This window comes from Salmo salar, chromosome ssa10 (assembly GCF_905237065.1).
Source record: "Salmo salar chromosome ssa10, Ssal_v3.1, whole genome shotgun sequence".
In the NCBI taxonomy this organism is placed as follows: domain Eukaryota; kingdom Metazoa; phylum Chordata; class Actinopteri; order Salmoniformes; family Salmonidae; genus Salmo; species Salmo salar.
Genome location: NC_059451.1, coordinates 45,628,765 through 45,647,336, shown reverse-complemented (window position 1 = coordinate 45,647,336; position 18,572 = coordinate 45,628,765). Strand labels below are relative to the sequence as shown.

The following is an 18,572-nucleotide window of genomic DNA, read 5'->3' as shown; positions in this document are numbered from 1 at the left end:
TGTTGTAACTCCAGCCATGCAGACAGACAGTAGTATAATGTTGTAACTCCAGCCATGCAGACAGACAGTAGTATAGTGGTGTAACTCCAGCCATGCAGACAGACAGTAGTATAGTGTTGTAACTCCAGCCATGCAGACAGACAGTAGTATAGTGGTGTAACTCCAGCCATGCAGACAGACAGTAGTATAGTGTTGTAACTCCAGCCATGCAGACAGACAGTAGTATAGTGTTGTAACTCCAGCCATGCAGACAGACAGTAGTATAGTGTTGTAACTCCAGCCATGCAGACAGACAGTAGTATAGTGTTGTAACTCCAGCCATGCAGACAGACAGTAGTATAGTGTTGTAACTCCAGCCATGCAGACAGACAGTAGTATAGTGGTGTAACTCCAGCCATGCAGACAGACAGTAGTATAGTGGTGTAACTCCAGCCATGCAGACAGACAGTAGTATAGTGGTGTAACTCCAGCCATGCAGACAGACAGTAGTTTAGTGTTGTAACTCCAGCCATGCAGACAGACAGTAGTATAGTGTTGTAACTCCAGCCATGCAGACAGACAGTAGTATAGTGTTGTAACTCCAGCCATGCAGACAGACAGTAGGATTGTGTTGTAACTCCAGCCATGCAGACAGACAGTAGTATAGTGTTGTAACTCCAGCCATGCAGACAGACAGTAGTATAGTGTTGTAACTCCAGCCATGCAGACAGACAGTAGTATAGTGGTGTAACTCCAGCCATGCAGACAGACAGTAGTATAGTGGTGTAACTCCAGCCATGCAGACAGACAGTAGTATAGTGGTGTAACTCCAGCCATGCAGACAGACAGTAGTATAGTGTTGTAACTCCAGCCATGCAGACAGACAGTAGTATAGTGTTGTAACTCCAGCCATGCAGACAGACAGTAGTATAGTGGTGTAACTCCAGCCATGCAGACAGACAGTAGTATAGTGGTGTAACTCCAGCCATGCAGACAGACAGTAGTTTAGTGTTGTAACTCCAGCCATGCAGAAAGACAGTAGTTTAGTGTTGTAACTCCAGCCATGCAGACAGACAGTAGTATAGTGTTGTAACTCCAGCCATGCAGACAGACAGTAGTATAGTGTTGTAACTCCAGCCATGCAGACAGACAGTAGTATAGTGGTGTAACTCCAGCCATGCAGACAGACAGTAGTATAGTGTTGTAACTCCAGCCATGCAGACAGACAATAGTATAGTGGTGTAACTCCAGCCATGCAGACAGACAGTAGTATAATGTTGTAACTCCAGCCATGCAGACAGCGTAGTATAGTGGTGTAACTCCAGCCATGCAGACAGACATTAGTATAGTGTTGTAACTCCAGCCATGCAGACAGACAGTAGTATAGTGTTGTAACTCCAGCCATGCAGACAGACAGTAGTATAGTGTTGTAACTCCAGCCATGCAGACAGACAGTAGTATAGTGTTGTAACTCCAGCCATGCAGACAGACAGTAGTATAGTGTTGTAACTCCAGCCATGCAGACAGACAGTAGTATAGTGGTGTAACTCCAGCCATGCAGACAGACAGTAGTATAGTGTTGTAACTCCAGCCATGCAGACAGACAGTAGTATAGTGGTGTAACTCCAGCCATGCAGACAGACAGTAGTATAGTGTTGTAACTCCAGCCATGCAGACAGACAGTAGTATAGTGGTGTAACTCCAGCCATGCAGACAGACAGTAGTATAGTGTTGTAACTCCAGCCATGCAGACAGACAGTAGTATAGTGGTGTAACTCCAGCCATGCAGACAGACAGTAGTATAGTGGTGTAACTCCAGCCATGCAGACAGACAGTAGTATAGTGGTGTAACTCCAGCCATGCAGACAGACAGTAGTATAGTGTTGTAACTCCAGCCATGCAGACAGACAGTAGTTTAGTGTTGTAACTCCAGCCATGCAGACAGACAGTAGGATAGTGTTGTAACTCCAGCCATGCAGACAGACTGTAGGATAGTGTTGTAACTCCAGCCATGCAGACAGACAGTAGTATTGTGTTGTAACTCCAGCCATGCAGACAGACAGTAGTATAGTGTTGTAACTCCATCCATGCAGACAGACTATAGTATAGAAGTGTAACTCCAGCCATGCAGACAGACAGTAGTATAGTGGTGTAACTCCAGCCATGCAGACAGACAGTAGTATATTGGTGTAACTCCAGCCATGCAGACAGACAGTAGTATAGTGTTGTAACTCCAGCCATGCAGACAGACAGTAGTATAGTGTTGTAACTCCAGCCATGCAGACAGACAGTAGTATAGTGGTGTAACTCCAGCCATGCAGACAGACAGTAGTATAGTGGTGTAACTCCAGCCATGCAGACAGACAGTAGTATAGTGTTGTAACTCCAGCCATGCAGACAGACAGTAGTATAGTGTTGTAACTCCAGCCATGCAGACAGACAGTAGTATAGTGTTGTAACTCCAGCCATGCAGACAGACAGTAGTATAGTGGTGTAACTCCAGCCATGCAGACAGACAGTAGTATAGTGTTGTAACTCCAGCCATGCAGACAGACAGTAGTATAGTGGTGTAACTCCAGCCATGCAGACAGACAGTAGTATAGTGTTGTAACTCCAGCCATGCAGACAGACAGTAGTATAGTGTTTAACTCCAGCCATGCAGACAGACAGTAGTATAGTGTTGTAACTCCAGCCATGCAGACAGACAGTAGTATAGTGTTGTAACTCCAGCCATGCAGACAGACAGTAGTATAGTGTTGTAACTCCAGCCATGCAGACAGACAGTAGGATAGTGTTGTAACTCCAGCCATGCAGGCAGACAGTAGTATAGTGTTGTAACTCCAGCCATGCAGACAGACAGTAGGATAGTGTTGTAACTCCAGCCATGCAGACAGACAGTAGTATAGTGGTGTAACTCCAGCCATGCAGACAGACAGTAGTATAGTGTTGTAACTCCAGCCATGCAGACAGTAGTATAGTGGTGTAACTCCAGCCATGCAGACAGACAGTAGTATAGTGTTGTAACTCCAGCCATGCAGACAGACAGTAGTATAGTGTTGTAACTCTAGCCATGCAGACAGACAGTAGTATAGTGTTGTAACTCCAGCCATGCAGACAGACAGTAGGATAGTGGTGTAACTCCAGCCATGCAGACAGACAGTAGTATAGTGTTGTAACTCCAGCCATGCAGACAGACAGTAGTATAGTGGTGTAACTCCAGCCATGCAGACAGACAGTAGTATAGTGTTGTAACTCCAGCCATGCAGACAGACAGTAGTATAGTGGTTTAACTCCAGCCATGCAGACAGACAGTAGTTTAGTGTTGTAACTCCAGCCATGCAGACAGACAGTAGTATAGTGGTGTAACTCCAGCCATGCAGACAGACAGTAGTATAGTGTTGTAACTCCAGCCATGCAGACAGACAGTAGTATAGTGGTGTAACTCCAGCCATGCAGACAGACAGTAGTATAGTGGTGTAACTCCAGCCATGCAGACAGACAGTAGTATAGTGGTGTAACTCCAGCCATGCAGACAGACAGTAGTATAGTGTTGTAACTCCAGCCATGCAGACAGACAGTAGTTTAGTGTTGTAACTCCAGCCATGCAGACAGACAGTAGGATAGTGTTGTAACTCCAGCCATGCAGACAGACAGTAGTATAGTGTTGTAACTCCAGCCATGCAGACAGACAGTAGTATGGTGTTGTAACTCCAGCCATGCAGACAGACAGTAGTATAGTGTTGTAACTCCAGCCATGCAGACAGACAGTAGTATAGTGGTGTAACTCCAGCCATGCAGACAGACAGTAGTATAGTGGTGTAACTCCAGCCATGCAGACAGACAGTAGTATAGTGGTGTAACTCCAGCCATGCAGACAGACAGTAGTATAGTGGTGTAACTCCAGCCATGCAGACAGACAGTAGTATAGTGTTGTAACTCCAGCCATGCAGACAGACAGTAGTATAGTGGTGTAACTCCAGCCATGCAGACAGACAGTAGTATAGTGTTGTAACTCCAGCCATGCAGACAGACAGTAGTATAGTGGTGTAACTCCAGCCATGCAGACAGACAGTAGTATAGTGGTGTAACTCCAGCCATGCAGACAGACAGTAGTATAGTGGTGTAACTCCAGCCATGCAGACAGACAGTAGTATAGTGTTGTAACTCCAGCCATGCAGACAGACAGTAGTATAGTGTTGTAACTCCAGCCATGCAGACAGACAGTAGGATAGTGTTGTAACTCCAGCCATGCAGACAGACAGTAGTATAGTGTTGTAACTCCAGCCATGCAGACAGACAGTAGTATAGTGTTGTAACTCCAGCCATGCAGACAGACAGTAGTATAGTGGTGTAACTCCAGCCATGCAGACAGACAGTAGTATAGTGTTGTAACTCCAGCCATGCAGACAGACAGTAGTTTAGTGTTGTAACTCCAGCCATGCAGACAGACAGTAGTATAGTGTTGTAACTCCAGCCATGCAGACAGACTGTAGTATAGTGTTGTAACTCCAGCCATGCAGACAGACAGTAGTATAGTGTTGTAACTCCAGCCATGCAGACAGACAGTAGTATAGTGTTGTAACTCCATCCATGCAGACAGACTGTAGTATAGTGGTGTAACTCCAGCCATGCAGACAGACAGTAGTATAGTGGTGTAACTCCAGCCATGCAGACAGACAGTAGTATAGTGTTGTAACTCCAGCCATGCAGACAGACAGTAGTATAGTGGTGTAACTCCAGCCATGCAGACAGACAGTAGTATAGTGGTGTAACTCCAGCCATGCAGACAGACAGTAGTATAGTGTTGTAACTCCAGCCATGCAGACAGACAGTAGTATAGTGTTGTAACTCCAGCCATGCAGACAGACAGTAGTATAGTGTTGTAACTCCAGCCATGCAGACAGACAGTAGTATAGTGGTGTAACTCCAGCCATGCAGACAGACAGTAGTATAGTGTTGTAACTCCAGCCATGCAGACAGACAGTAGTATAGTGGTGTAACTCCAGCCATGCAGACAGACAGTAGTATAGTGTTGTAACTCCAGCCATGCAGACAGACAGTAGTATAGTGGTGTAACTCCAGCCATGCAGACAGACAGTAGTATAGTGTTGTAACTCCAGCCATGCAGACAGACAGTAGTATAGTGTTGTAACTCCAGCCATGCAGACAGACAGTAGTATAGTGTTGTAACTCCAGCCATGCAGACAGACAGTAGTTTAGTGTTGTAACTCCAGCCATGCAGACAGACAGTAGTATAGTGTTGTAACTCCAGCCATGCAGACAGACAGTAGGATAGTGTTGTAACTCCAGCCATGCAGGCAGACAGTAGGATAGTGTTGTAACTCCAGCCATGCAGACAGACAGTAGGATTGTGTTGTAACTCCAGCCATGCAGACAGACAATAGTATAGTGGTGTAACTCCAGCCATGCAGACAGACAGTAGGATAATGTTGTAACTCCAGCCATGCAGACAGTAGTATAGTGGTGTAACTCCAGCCATGCAGACAGACAGTAGTTTAGTGTTGTAACTCCAGCCATGCAGACAGACAGTAGTATAGTGTTGTAACTCTAGCCATGCAGACAGACAGTAGTATAGTGTTGTAACTCCAGCCATGCAGACAGACAGTAGGATAGTGGTGTAACTCCAGCCATGCAGACAGACAGTAGTATAGTGTTGTAACTCCAGCCATGCAGACAGACAGTAGGATAGTGGTGTAACTCCAGCCATGCAGACAGACAGTAGTATAGTGTTGTAACTCCAGTCTTGCAGACAGACAGTAGTATAGTGGTGTAACTCCAGCCATGCAGACAGACAGTAGTTTAGTGTTGTAACTCCAGCCATGCAGACAGACAGTAGTATAGTGGTGTAACTCCAGCCATGCAGACAGACAGTAGGATAGTGTTGTAACTCCAGCCATGCAGACAGACAGTAGTATAGTGGTGTAACTCCAGCCATGCAGACAGACAGTAGTATAGTGGTGTAACTCCAGCCATGCAGACAGACAGTAGTATAGTGGTGTAACTCCAGCCATGCAGACAGACAGTAGTATAGTGTTGTAACTCCAGCCATGCAGACAGACAGTAGTTTAGTGTTGTAACTCCAGCCATGCAGACAGACAGTAGGATAGTGTTGTAACTCCAGCCATGCAGACAGACAGTAGGATAGTGTTGTAACTCCAGCCATGCAGACAGACAGTAGGATGGTGTTGTAACTCCAGCCATGCAGACAGACAGTAGTATAGTGTTGTAACTCCAGCCATGCAGACAGACAGTAGTATAGTGGTGTAACTCCAGCCATGCAGACAGACAGTAGTATAGTGGTGTAACTCCAGCCATGCAGACAGACAGTAGTATAGTGTTGTAACTCCAGCCATGCAGACAGACAGTAGTATAGTGTTGTAACTCCAGCCATGCAGACAGACAGTAGTATAGTGTTGTAACTCCAGCCATGCAGACAGACAGTAGTATAGTGGTGTAACTCCAGCCATGCAGACAGACAGTAGTATAGTGTTGTAACTCCAGCCATGCAGACAGACAGTAGTATAGTGGTGTAACTCCAGCCATGCAGACAGACAGTAGTATAGTGGTGTAACTCCAGCCATGCAGACAGACAGTAGTATAGTGTTGTAACTCCAGCCATGCAGACAGACTGTAGTATAGTGTTGTAACTCCAGCCATGCAGACAGACAGTAGTATAGTGTTGTAACTCCAGCCATGCAGACAGACAGTAGGATAGTGTTGTAACTCCAGCCATGCAGACAGACAGTAGGATTGTGTTGTAACTCCAGCCATGCAGACAGACAATAGTATAGTGTTGTAACTCCAGCCATGCAAACAGACAGTAGGATAGTGTTGTAACTCCAGCCATGCAGACAGACAGTAGTATAGTGGTGTAACTCCAGCCATGCAGACAGACAGTAGTATAGTGTTGTAACTCCAGCCATGCAGACAGACAGTAGTATAGTGGTGTAACTCCAGCCATGCAGACAGACAGTAGTATAGTGTTGTAACTCCAGCCATGCAGACAGACAGTAGTATAGTGTTGTAACTCCAGCCATGCAGACAGACAGTAGTATAGTGTTGTAACTCCAGCCATGCAGACAGACAGTAGTATAGTGGTGTAACTCCAGCCATGCAGACAGACAGTAGTTTAGTGTTGTAACTCCAGCCATGCAGACAGACAGTAGGATAGTGTTGTAACTCCAGCCATGCAGACAGACAGTAGTATAGTGGTGTAACTCCAGCCATGCAGACAGACAGTAGTATAGTGGTGTAACTCCAGCCATGCAGACAGACAGTAGTATAGTGGTGTAACTCCAGCCATGCAGACAGACAGTAGTTTAGTGTTGTAACTCCAGCCATGCAGACAGACAGTAGTATAGTGTTGTAACTCCAGCCATGCAGACAGACAGTAGTATAGTGTTGTAACTCCAGCCATGCAGACAGACAGTAGGATTGTGTTGTAACTCCAGCCATGCAGACAGACAGTAGTATAGTGTTGTAACTCCAGCCATGCAGACAGACAGTAGTATAGTGTTGTAACTCCAGCCATGCAGACAGACAGTAGTATAGTGGTGTAACTCCAGCCATGCAGACAGACAGTAGTATAGTGGTGTAACTCCAGCCATGCAGACAGACAGTAGTATAGTGGTGTAACTCCAGCCATGCAGACAGACAGTAGTATAGTGTTGTAACTCCAGCCATGCAGACAGACAGTAGTATAGTGGTGTAACTCCAGCCATGCAGACAGACAGTAGTATAGTGGTGTAACTCCAGCCATGCAGACAGACAGTAGTATAGTGGTGTAACTCCAGCCATGCAGACAGACAGTAGTTTAGTGTTGTAACTCCAGCCATGCAGAAAGACAGTAGTTTAGTGTTGTAACTCCAGCCATGCAGACAGACAGTAGTATAGTGTTGTAACTCCAGCCATGCAGACAGACAGTAGGATAGTGTTGTAACTCCAGCCATGCAGACAGACAGTAGGATAGTGTTGTAACTCCAGCCATGCAGACAGACAGTAGGATTGTGTTGTAACTCCAGCCATGCAGACAGACAATATTATAGTGGTGTAACTCCAGCCATGCAGACAGACAGTAGTATAGTGTTGTAACTCCAGCCATGCAGACAGATAGTATAGTGGTGTAACTCCAGCCATGCAGACAGACATTAGTTTAGTGTTGTAACTCCAGCCATGCAGACAGACAGTAGTATAGTGTTGTAACTCCAGCCATGCAGACAGACAGTAGTATAGTGTTGTAACTCCAGCCATGCAGACAGACAGTAGTATAGTGGTGTAACTCCAGCCATGCAGACAGACAGTAGTATAGTGTTGTAACTCCAGCCATGCAGACAGACAGTAGGATAGTGGTGTAACTCCAGCCATGCAGACAGACAGTAGTATAGTGTTGTAACTCCAGCCATGCAGACAGACAGTAGTATAGTGGTGTAACTCCAGCCATGCAGACAGACAGTAGTATAGTGGTGTAACTCCAGCCATGCAGACAGACAGTAGTATAGTGTTGTAACTCCAGCCATGCAGACAGACAGTAGTATAGTGTTGTAACTCCAGCCATGCAGACAGACAGTAGTATAGTGTTGTAACTCCAGCCATGCAGACAGACTGTAGGATAGTGTTGTAACTCCAGCCATGCAGACAGACAGTAGGATTGTGTTGTAACTCCAGCCATGCAGACAGACAGTAGTATAGTGTTGTAACTCCATCCATGCAGACAGACTATAGTATAGTGGTGTAACTCCAGCCATGCAGACAGACAGTAGTATAGTGGTGTAACTCCAGCCATGCAGACAGACAGTAGTATAGTGGTGTAACTCCAGCCATGCAGACAGACAGTAGTATAGTGTTGTAACTCCAGCCATGCAGACAGACAGTAGTATAGTGTTGTAACTCCAGCCATGCAGACAGACAGTAGTATAGTGTTGTAACTCCAGCCATGCAGACAGACAGTAGGATAGTGTTGTAACTCCAGCCATGCAGACAGACAGTAGTATAGTGTTGTAACTCCAGCCATGCAGACAGACAGTAGTATAGTGGTGTAACTCCAGCCATGCAGACAGACAGTAGTATAGTGTTGTAACTCCAGCCATGCAGACAGACAGTAGTATAGTGGTGTAACTCCAGCCATGCAGACAGACAGTAGTATAGTGGTGTAACTCCAGCCATGCAGACAGACAGTAGTATAGTGTTGTAACTCCAGCCATGCAGACAGACAGTAGTATAGTGTTGTAACTCCAGCCATGCAGACAGACAGTAGTATAGTGTTGTAACTCCAGCCATGCAGACAGACAGTAGTATAGTGTTGTAACTCCAGCCATGCAGACAGACAGTAGTATAGTGTTGTAACTCCAGCCATGCAGACAGACAGTAATATAGTGTTGTAACTCCAGCCATGCAGACAGACAGTAGTATAGTGTTGTAACTCCAGCCATGCAGACAGACAGTAGTATAGTGTTGTAACTCCAGCCATGCAGACAGACAGTAGTATTGTGTTGTAACTCCAGCCATGCAGACAGACAATAGTATAGTGGTGTAACTCCAGCCATGCAGACAGACAGTAGTATAATGTTGTAACTCCAGCCATGCAGACAGACAGTAGTATAGTGGTGTAACTCCAGCCATGCAGACAGACAGTAGTTTAGTGTTGTAACTCCAGCCATGCAGACAGACAGTAGTATAGTGTTGTAACTCCAGCCATGCAGACAGACAGTAGTATAGTGTTGTAACTCCAGCCATGCAGACAGACAGTAGTATAGTGGTGTAACTCCAGCCATGCAGACAGACAGTAGTATAGTGTTGTAACTCCAGCCATGCAGACAGACAGTAGTATAGTGGTGTAACTCCAGCCATGCAGACAGACAGTAGTATAGTGTTGTAACTCCAGCCATGCAGACAGACAGTAGTATAGTGTTGTAACTCCAGCCATGCAGACAGACAGTAATATAGTGTTGTAACTCCAGCCATGCAGACAGACAGTAGTATAGTGTTGTAACTCCAGCCATGCAGGCAGACAGTAGTATAGTGTTGTAACTCCAGCCATGCAGACAGACAGTAGTATAGTGTTGTAACTCCAGCCATGCAGACAGACAATAGTATAGTGGTGTAACTCCAGCCATGCAGACAGACAGTAGTATAGTGTTGTAACTCCAGCCATGCAGACAGCATAGTATAGTGGTGTAACTCCAGCCATGCAGACAGACAGTAGTTTAGTGTTGTAACTCCAGCCATGCAGACAGACAGTAGTATAGTGTTGTAACTCAAGCCATGCAGACAGACAGTAGTATAGTGTTGTAACTCCAGCCATGCAGACAGACAGTAGTATAGTGGTGTAACTCCAGCCATGCAGACAGACAGTAGTATAGTGTTGTAACTCCAGCCATGCAGACAGACAGTAGTATAGTGGTGTAACTCCAGCCATGCAGACAGACAGTAGTTTAGTGTTGTAACTCCAGCCATGCAGACAGACAGTAGTATAGTGGTGTAACTCCAGCCATGCAGACAGACAGTAGTATAGTGTTGTAACTCCAGCCATGCAGACAGACAGTAGTATAGTGTTGTAACTCCAGCCATGCAGACAGACAGTAGTATAGTGGTGTAACTCCAGCCATGCAGACAGACAGTAGTATAGTGGTGTAACTCCAGCCATGCAGACAGACAGTAGTATAGTGTTGTAACTCCAGCCATGCAGACAGACAGTAGTTTAGTGTTGTAACTCCAGCCATGCAGACAGACAGTAGTATAGTGTTGTAACTCCAGCCATGCAGACAGACAGTAGTATAGTGTTGTAACTCCAGCCATGCAGACAGACAGTAGGATTGTGTTGTAACTCCAGCCATGCAGACAGACAGTAGTATAGTGTTGTAACTCCAGCCATGCAGACAGACAGTAGTATAGTGGTGTAACTCCAGCCATGCAGACAGACAGTAGTATAGTGGTGTAACTCCAGCCATGCAGACAGACAGTAGTATAGTGGTGTAACTCCAGCCATGCAGACAGACAGTAGTATAGTGGTGTAACTCCAGCCATGCAGACAGACAGTAGTATAGTGTTGTAACTCCAGCCATGCAGACAGACAGTAGTATAGTGTTGTAACTCCAGCCATGCAGACAGACAGTAGTATTGTGTTGTAACTCCAGCCATGCAGACAGACAGTAGTATAGTGGTGTAACTCCAGCCATGCAGACAGACAGTAGTATAGTGGTGTAACTCCAGCCATGCAGACAGACAGTAGTATAGTGGTGTAACTCCAGCCATGCAGACAGACAGTAGTATAGTGTTGTAACTCCAGCCATGCAGACAGACAGTAGTTTAGTGTTGTAACTCCAGCCATGCAGACAGACAGTAGGATAGTGTTGTAACTCCAGCCATGCAGACAGACAGTAGTATAGTGGTGTAACTCCAGCCATGCAGACAGACAGTAGTATAGTGGTGTAACTCCAGCCATGCAGACAGACAGTAGTATAGTGGTGTAACTCCAGCCATGCAGACAGACAGTAGTATAGTGTTGTAACTCCAGCCATGCAGACAGACAGTAGTTTAGTGTTGTAACTCCAGCCATGCAGACAGACAGTAGTATAGTGTTGTAACTCCAGCCATGCAGACAGACTGTAGTATAGTGTTGTAACTCCAGCCATGCAGACAGACAGTAGGATAGTGTTGTAACTCCAGCCATGCAGACAGACAGTAGTATAGTGTTGTAACTCCAGCCATGCAGACAGACTATAGTATAGTGGTGTAACTCCAGCCATGCAGACAGACAGTAGTATAGTGGTGTAACTCCAGCCATGCAGACAGACAGTAGTATAGTGGTGTAACTCCAGCCATGCAGACAGACAGTAGTATAGTGGTGTAACTCCAGCCATGCAGACAGACAGTAGTATAGTGTTGTAACTCCAGCCATGCAGACAGACAGTAGTATAGTGGTGTAACTCCAGCCATGCAGACAGACAGTAGTATAGTGGTGTAACTCCAGCCATGCAGACAGACAGTAGTATAGTGTTGTAACTCCAGCCATGCAGACAGACAGTAGTATAGTGGTGTAACTCCAGCCATGCAGACAGACAGTAGTATAGTGTTGTAACTCCAGCCATGCAGACAGACAGTAGTATAGTGGTGTAACTCCAGCCATGCAGACAGACAGTAGTATAGTGGTGTAACTCCAGCCATGCAGACAGACAGTAGTATAGTGTTGTAACTCCAGCCATGCAGACAGACAGTAGTATAGTGTTGTAACTCCAGCCATGCAGACAGACAGTAGTATAGTGTTGTAACTCCAGCCATGCAGACAGACAGTAGTATAGTGTTGTAACTCCAGCCATGCAGACAGACAGTAGTATAGTGTTGTAACTCCAGCCATGCAGACAGACAGTAGTATAGTGTTGTAACTCCAGCCATGCAGACAGACAGTAGTATAGTGTTGTAACTCCAGCCATGCAGGCAGACAGTAGTATAGTGTTGTAACTCCAGCCATGCAGACAGACAGTAGTATTGTGTTGTAACTCCAGCCATGCAGACAGACAGTAGTATAGTGGTGTAACTCCAGCCATGCAGACAGACAGTAGTATAATGTTGTAACTCCAGCCATGCAGACAGACAGTAGTATAGTGGTGTAACTCCAGCCATGCAGACAGACAGTAGTATAGTGTTGTAACTCCAGCCATGCAGACAGACAGTAGTATAGTGTTGTAACTCCAGCCATGCAGACAGACAGTAGTATAGTGTTGTAACTCCAGCCATGCAGACAGACAGTAGTATAGTGTTGTAACTCCAGCCATGCAGACAGACAGTAGTATAGTGTTGTAACTCCAGCCATGCAGACAGACAGTAGTATAGTGTTGTAACTCCAGCCATGCAGACAGACAGTAGTATAGTGTTGTAACTCCAGCCATGCAGACAGACAGTAGTATAGTGGTGTAACTCCAGCCATGCAGACAGACAGTAGTTTAGTGTTGTAACTCCAGCCATGCAGACAGACAGTAGTATAGTGTTGTAACTCCAGCCATGCAGACAGACAGTAGGATAGTGTTGTAACTCCAGCCATGCAGACAGACAGTAGTATAGTGGTGTAACTCCAGCCATGCAGACAGACAGTAGTATAGTGGTGTAACTCCAGCCATGCAGACAGACAGTAGTATAGTGGTGTAACTCCAGCCATGCAGACAGACAGTAGTATAGTGTTGTAACTCCAGCCATGCAGACAGACAGTAGTTTAGTGGTGTAACTCCAGCCATGCAGACAGACAGTAGTATAGTGTTGTAACTCCAGCCATGCAGACAGACAGTAGTATAGTGTTGTAACTCCAGCCATGCAGACAGACAGTAGGATAGTGTTGTAACTCCAGCCATGCAGACAGACAGTAGTATAGTGTTGTAACTCCAGCCATGCAGACAGACAGTAGTATAGTGTTGTAACTCCAGCCATGCAGACAGACAGTAGTATAGTGTTGTAACTCCAGCCATGCAGACAGACAGTAGTATAGTGTTGTAACTCCAGCCATGCAGACAGACAGTAGTATAGTGTTGTAACTCCAGCCATGCAGACAGACAGTAGTATAGTGTTGTTACTCCAGCCATGCAGACAGACAGTAGTATAGTGTTGTAACTCCAGCCATGCAGACAGACAGTAGTATAGTGGTGTAACTCCAGCCATGCAGACAGACAGTAGTATAGTGGTGTAACTCCAGCCATGCAGACAGACAGTAGTATAGTGGTGTAACTCCAGCCATGCAGACAGACAGTAGTTTAGTGTTGTAACTCCAGCCATGCAGACAGACAGTAGTTTAGTGTTGTAACTCCAGCCATGCAGACAGACAGTAGTATAGTGTTGTAACTCCAGCCATGCAGACAGACAGTAGTATAGTGTTGTAACTCCAGCCATGCAGGCAGACAGTAGGATAGTGTTGTAACTCCAGCCATGCAGACAGACAGTAGGATTGTGTTGTAACTCCAGCCATGCAGACAGACAGTAGTATAGTGGTGTAACTCCAGCCATGCAGACAGACAGTAGTATAATGTTGTAACTCCAGCCATGCAGACAGGTAGTATAGTGGTGTAACTCCAGCCATGCAGACAGACAGTAGTTTAGTGTTGTAACTCCAGCCATGCAGACAGACAGTAGTATAGTGTTGTAACTCCAGCCATGCAGACAGACAGTAGTATAGTGTTGTAACTCCAGCCATGCAGACAGACAGTAGGATAGTGTTGTAACTCCAGCCATGCAGACAGACAGTAGTATAGTGTTGTAACTCCAGCCATGCAGACAGACAGTAGGATAGTGGTGTAACTCCAGCCATGCAGACAGACAGTAGTATAGTGTTGTAACTCCAGCCATGCAGACAGACAGTAGTATAGTGGTGTAACTCCAGCCATGCAGACAGACAGTAGTATAGTGTTGTAACTCCAGCCATGCAGACAGACAGTAGTTTAGTGTTGTAACTCCAGCCATGCAGACAGACAGTAGTATTTTGGTGTAACTCCAGCCATGCAGACAGACAGTAGTATAGTGGTGTAACTCCAGCCATGCAGACAGACAGTAGTATAGTGGTGTAACTCCAGCCATGCAGACAGACAGTAGTATAGTGTTGTAACTCCAGCCATGCAGACAGACAGTTGTTTAGTGTTGTAGCTCCAGCCATGCAGACAGACAGTAGTATAGTGTTGTAACTCCAGCCATGCAGACAGACAGTAGGATAGTGTTGTAACTCCAGCCATGCAGACAGACAGTAGTATTGTGTTGTAACTCCAGCCATGCAGACAGACAGTAGTATAGTGTTGTAACTCCAGCCATGCAGACAGACAGTAGTATAGTGGTGTAACTCCAGCCATGCAGACAGACAGTAGTATAGTGGTGTAACTCCAGCCATGCAGACAGACAGTAGTATAGTGTTGTAACTCCAGCCATGCAGACAGACAGTAGTATAGTGTTGTAACTCCAGCCATGCAGACAGACAGTAGTATAGTGTTGTAACTCCAGCCATGCAGACAGACAGTAGTATAGTGGTGTAACTCCAGCCATGCAGACAGACAGTAGTATAGTGGTGTAACTCCAGCCATGCAGACAGACAGTAGTATAGTGTTGTAACTCCAGCCATGCAGACAGACAGTAGGATAGTGTTGTAACTCCAGCCATGCAGACAGACAGTAGTATAGTGGTGTAACTCCAGCCATGCAGACAGACAGTAGTATAGTGGTGTAACTCCAGCCATGCAGACAGACAGTAGTATAGTGGTGTAACTCCAGCCATGCAGACAGACAGTAGTTTAGTGTTGTAACTCCAGCCATGCAGACAGACAGTAGTTTAGTGTTGTAACTCCAGCCATGCAGACAGACAGTAGTATAGTGTTGTAACTCCAGCCATGCAGACAGACAGTAGGATAGTGTTGTAACTCCAGCCATGCAGGCAGACAGTAGGATAGTGTTGTAACTCCAGCCATGCAGACAGACAGTAGGATTGTGTTGTAACTCCAGCCATGCAGACAGACAATAGTATAGTGGTGTAACTCCAGCCATGCAGACAGACAGTAGGATAATGTTGTAACTCCAGCCATGCAGACAGTAGTATAGTGGTGTAACTCCAGCCATGCAGACAGACAGTAGTTTAGTGTTGTAACTCCAGCCATGCAGACAGACAGTAGTATAGTGTTGTAACTCTAGCCATGCAGACAGACAGTAGTATAGTGTTGTAACTCCAGCCATGCAGACAGACAGTAGGATAGTGGTGTAACTCCAGCCATGCAGACAGACAGTAGTATAGTGTTGTAACTCCAGCCATGCAGACAGACAGTAGGATAGTGGTGTAACTCCAGCCATGCAGACAGACAGTAGTATAGTGTTGTAACTCCAGCCATGCAGACAGACAGTAGTATAGTGGTGTAACTCCAGCCATGCAGACAGACAGTAGTTTAGTGTTTTAACTCCAGCCATGCAGACAGACAGTAGGATAGTGTTGTAACTCCAGCCATGCAGACAGACAGTAGTATTTTGGTGTAACTCCAGCCATGCAGACAGACAGTAGTATAGTGGTGTAACTCCAGCCATGCAGACAGACAGTAGTATAGTGGTGTAACTCCAGCCATGCAGACAGACAGTAGTATAGTGTTGTAACTCCAGCCATGCAGACAGACAGTTGTTTAGTGTTGTAGCTCCAGCCATGCAGACAGACAGTAGGATAGTGTTGTAACTCCAGCCATGCAGACAGACAGTAGGATAGTGTTGTAACTCCAGCCATGCAGACAGACAGTAGGATTGTGTTGTAACTCCAGCCATGCAGACAGACAGTATTATAGTGTTGTAACTCCAGCCATGCAGACAGACAGTAGTATAGTGGTGTAACTCCAGCCATGCAGACAGACAGTAGTATAGTGGTGTAACTCCAGCAATGCAGACAGACAGTAGTATAGTGGTGTAACTCCAGCCATGCAGACAGACAGTAGTATAGTGTTGTAACTCCAGCCATGCAGACAGACAGTAGTATAGTGTTGTAACTCCAGCCATGCAGACAGACAGTAGTATAGTGTTGTAACTCCAGCCATGCAGACAGACAGTAGTATAGTGGTGTAACTCCAGCCATGCAGACAGACAGTAGTATAGTGTTGTAACTCCAGCCATGCAGACAGACAGTAGTATAGTGGTGTAACTCCAGCCATGCAGACAGACAGTAGTATAGTGGTGTAACTCCAGCCATGCAGACAGACAGTAGTATAGTGGTGTAACTCCAGCCATGCAGACAGACAGTAGTATAGTGTTGTAACTCCAGCCATGCAGACAGACAGTAGTTTAGTGTTGTAACTCCAGCCATGCAGACAGACAGTAGGATAGTGTTGTAACTCCAGCCATGCAGACAGACAGTAGGATAGTGTTGTAACTCCAGCCATGCAGACAGACAGTAGTATAGTGTTGTAACTCCAGCCATGCAGACAGACAGTAGTATAGTGTTGTAACTCCAGCCATGCAGACAGACTAAAGTATAGAAGTGTAACTCCAGCCATGCAGACAGACAGTAGTATAGTGGTGTAACTCCAGCCATGCAGACAGACAGTAGTATAGTGGTGTAACTCCAGCCATGCAGACAGACAGTAGTATAGTGGTGTAACTCCAGCCATGCAGACAGACAGTAGTATAGTGTTGTAACTCCAGCCATGCAGACAGACAGTAGTATAGTGTTGTAACTCCAGCCATGCAGACAGACAGTAGTATAGTGTTGTAACTCCAGCCATGCAGACAGACAGTAGTATAGTGTTGTAACTCCAGCCATGCAGACAGACAGTAGTATAGTGGTGTAACTCCAGCCATGCAGACAGACAGTAGTTTAGTGGTGTAACTCCAGCCATGCAGACAGACAGTAGTACAGTGGTGTAACTCCAGCCATGCAGACAGACAGTAGGATAGTGTTGTAACTCCAGCCATGCAGACAGACAGTAGTATAGTGGTGTAACTCCAGCCATGCAGACAGACAGTAGTATAGTGGTGTAACTCCAGCCATGCAGACAGACAGTAGTATAGTGGTGTAACTCCAGCCATGCAGACAGACAGTAGTTTAGTGTTGTAACTCCAGCCATGCAGACAGACAGTAGTTTAGTGTTGTAACTCCAGCCATGCAGACAGACAGTAGGATAGTGTTGTAACTCCAGCCATGCAGACAGACAGTAGGATAGTGTTGTAACTCCAGCCATGCAGACAGACAGTAGGATTGTGTTGTAACTCCAGCCATGCAGACAGAGAGTAGTATAGTGTTGTAACTCCAGCCATGCAGACAGACAGTAGTATAGTGGTGTAACTCCAGCCATGCAGACAGACAGTAGTATAGTGGTGTAACTCCAGCCATGCAGACAGACAGTAGTATAGTGGTGTAACTCCAGCCATGCAGACAGACAGTAGTATAGTGGTGTAACTCCAGCCATGCAGACAGACAGTAGTATAGTGTTGTAACTCCAGCCATGCAGACAGACAGTAGTATAGTGGTGTAACTCCAGCCATGCAGACAGACAGTAGTATAGTGGTGTAACTCCAGCCATGCAGACAGACAGTAGTTTAGTGTTGTAACTCCAGCCATGCAGACAGACAGTAGTTTAGTGTTGTAACTCCAGCCATGCAGACAGACAGTAGTATAGTGGTGTAACTCCAGCCATGCAGACAGACAGTAGTATAGTGTTGTAACTCCAGCCATTCAGACAGACAGTAGTTTAGTGTTTAACTCCAGCCATGCAGACAGACAGTAGTATAGTGTTGTAACTCCAGCCATGCAGACAGACAGTAGTATAGTGTTGTAACTCCAGCCATGCAGACAGACAGTAGTATAGTGTTGTAACTCAAGCCATGCAGACAGACAGTAGTATAGTGGTGTAACTCCAGCCATGCAGACAGACAGTAGTATAGTGGTGTAACTCCAGCCATGCAGACAGACAGTAGTATAGTGGTGTAACTCCAGCCATGCAGACAGACAGTAGTATAGTGGTGTAACTCCAGCCATGCAGACAGACAGTAGTATAGTGGTGTAACTCCAGCCATGCAGACAGACAGTAGTTTACTGGTGTAACTCCAGCCATGCAGACAGACAGTAGTATAGTGGTGTAACTCCAG

General features: G+C 45.8%; 1 protein-coding gene across 4 annotated transcripts in view; it reads left to right on the top strand.

Moving 5' to 3' along the window:
* lrp8 (low density lipoprotein receptor-related protein 8, apolipoprotein e receptor) overlaps positions 1 to 18,572 on the top strand; it is a 501,836-nt gene that overhangs the window by 398,804 nt on the left and 84,460 nt on the right. The gene's annotated exons all lie outside the window — the stretch shown is intronic.